Raw genomic sequence first — 2,933 nt, 5'->3', positions numbered from 1 at the left:
ACTATTTGCAATAGCCAAGACATGGAAACATGGAAATAACCTAAGTATCCATCGACACATTGTACACACACACACACACACAATGGAATACTATTCGGCCATAAAAAAGAATGAAATAACGTTATTTACAACAATATGGATGGACCTAAAGATTATCATACTAAGTGAAGTAAGTCAGAGAAAGATAAATATCATGTGATATCACTTATATGTGGAACCTAAAATATGACACAAACTTACCTATGAAATGGAAACAGACTCACAGACATAGAGAACAGACTTGCAGTTGCTAAGCGGGAGGGATGTGGTAGGATGGATTGGGAATTTGGAATTAGCAGATGCAAAGTACTATATATAGAATGGATAAACAACAAGGTCCTACTATATAGCTCAGAGGACTATATTCGATATTCTGCAATAAAGCATAGTGGGAAAGACCATGAAAATGATTATTATATACATATATATATATATAATTGAATCACTGCTATATAGCAGAAATAATTATAAACAATGTTCTTTAATAAAATAAATTTAAAAACTAAAAACAAAAAGCATATTCTTTTTATTCTGAGACAATAAAACAAGCCCTCTTTGAGGTGAAGAAATGTATTTGCATTCCAATGTAAACTATATTGTCTTAATACAGAGGTGTGAGTTCTTGATAGCCTTCTGTTAATAATTAATGAACTGGTAGGAGTCAGGAAGCAGTTATATATTTGAAACCAAACTGAAGAATAAGAGGAGATGTAAGACAGAAAAAGGAGACAGCGCACTGTCTTTAAATGTTTATAACAGGAAATACTGATGTCTAATTCATCCCGTTTATTTAAAAAATGTCCTTGTACCACTTGAATTTTGGATAATATCCATCCCTATGGGTGTTATGAAGAATGACACATAAAAACATTCTTTATTTTGGTATATATTTTATGACAGTTCAATTAGCATGGAAATCCTGAGCCTTAGGAAGTCTGGGTCTCATTTTTGTATTTACCCAGTGGACACGCTGTCTCTCACTAAAGTTAGTTGAACTATATGGGCCAGTTTCTCTTGTGAGCTTCTCTCAAGCTTTGAACTGGAAAAAGAAATACACAGCAGGGTAATCTAGCCCTTTGAAATTTGGGACAGCTAGGAAAGATGCACTGTGGTACCGATTCGTAATAGGCTTTGTTCCCATGACATCAGTCTATAATATGATGAGGATTCTTCTTGGATTAAGATGTCCAGTGGTTATAAATGAAAAGCTGTTCTCCTTTTGCAAGGGAGGGGCGCTGAGGAGATGTCTATAATTTCCAGTTATTTCCTTTGTGGGACTTTTGGCATTTGAAAAAGGCACATCCTTTCATTAGTGGCACAAAAGGCAGTGTTTGAGCATGTGCCGATTTAGAAGTTAATACATCACACAGTTTTTCTCTGTTGGAGTTGAAGAAACTGAAGAACCACACTCTTAGGCTTTTTAAAACTGATACTCACTGTTTATTGAGCTCTCACAATCCCCTGGGCAAGGTCCTAGCACTTTATGATGATGCAGTCACCATCTAGTTTCATCCCACCAGGATGCTAGGAGCTGTGCACCCACCAGTCTGTTTGAGAGATGAGCTAACTGAGGCTTGGAGAGGTGAGGCAACCTGGCCAAGGCTCAGAGCTGGTAGAGGCTGGAACAGGGGCTGAGATTTGCTTATCCCCAAAGGCCAGGTATGAAACCAGGAGCCTGCACAGCACCTTTGCTGGCCAGACTTGGGTGGGTCGCCGGCTGGGTACTTCTTGTTGGTGTAAGAGAAACTCCTGAGTCGGATCGTTAGTTTTAGAAGAAATTATTTAAACTGTCTTAACTTTTAAACTTAAGCTCTTTTCAAAGGGCTTAATTCTAAAAATTCACTTATCCTGAGTCCATTTAAGGTAACCCTGGAAATCACTGGGATGGGTTTTTGCTTGGCTTCCCAGCTTAGGCAGATAATCTCAATTAGGATTGCTAGAGACTCAGTTTTCATAGGATTCCAAATTATTTTTACATATTGATATTCTGTAGGTTACTTCTTTTGTATTATAAAAATCTTAAATCTAACCTATTTAAGTTTTGGTATCTGTCCATAGCAAAATATATTAAATTCTACTCCTGAGAATATATCTGACAAAAAAAACATGAATTCAAAAGATACATGCAGTCCAGTATTCACAGTAGCATTATTTATAACTCTTAAGGTATGGAAGCAACCTCAGCATCCGTCAGCTAGATAAATGGATAAAAAAGATGTGGGGTGTGTGTGCATGTGTGTGTGTGTGTGTGCGTGTGTGTGTGTGTGTGTGTGCGTGCGCGCGTGCTTAGTCACTCAGGTGTGTCTGATTCTTTGCAACCCTATGGCCTATAGCCTACCAGGCTCTTCTGTACATGTGATTTCCTGGGAAAGGATATTGGGGTGGGTTGTCAGTTCTTTCTTCAGGGGATCTTCCCAACCCAGGGCTTGAACACACGTCTCCTGTGTCTCCTGCACTGGTAGGCAGATTCTTTATCATGGATCCACCTGAACATATATACAATGGAAGACTACCCAGTCATTTAAAAAAATGAAATTCTGCCATTTGCAACAACATGGATGGGCTTGGAGGGTATTATGCTAAGTGAAATAAGTCAGTTAATTCTCTGTCCTCTATTATAGAGAAAGATATAATACTTTATGATATCACTTATATGTTGAATCAAAAAAAAAAAAAAAAACACTACAAACTAGTAAATACAACAAAAAAGAAGCAGACTTACAGATAGAACGAACTACTAGTTACCAGTGGTGAGAGGGAAGCTGGGGGAGTGATAGGGGATTAAGAGGTACAACTAATAAGTATAAAATAACCTACAAGGGTATATTGTACCACACGGGGAATATAGCCAGTATTTCATAATAACTATAATGGAGTGGCAGTGGTGGTGGTTT

Source organism: Bison bison, unplaced genomic scaffold (genome assembly GCF_000754665.1).
Source record: "Bison bison bison isolate TAMUID 2011002044 unplaced genomic scaffold, Bison_UMD1.0 scf7180017864469, whole genome shotgun sequence".
In the NCBI taxonomy this organism is placed as follows: domain Eukaryota; kingdom Metazoa; phylum Chordata; class Mammalia; order Artiodactyla; family Bovidae; genus Bison; species Bison bison.
This window is presented reverse-complemented; position numbering follows the sequence as displayed.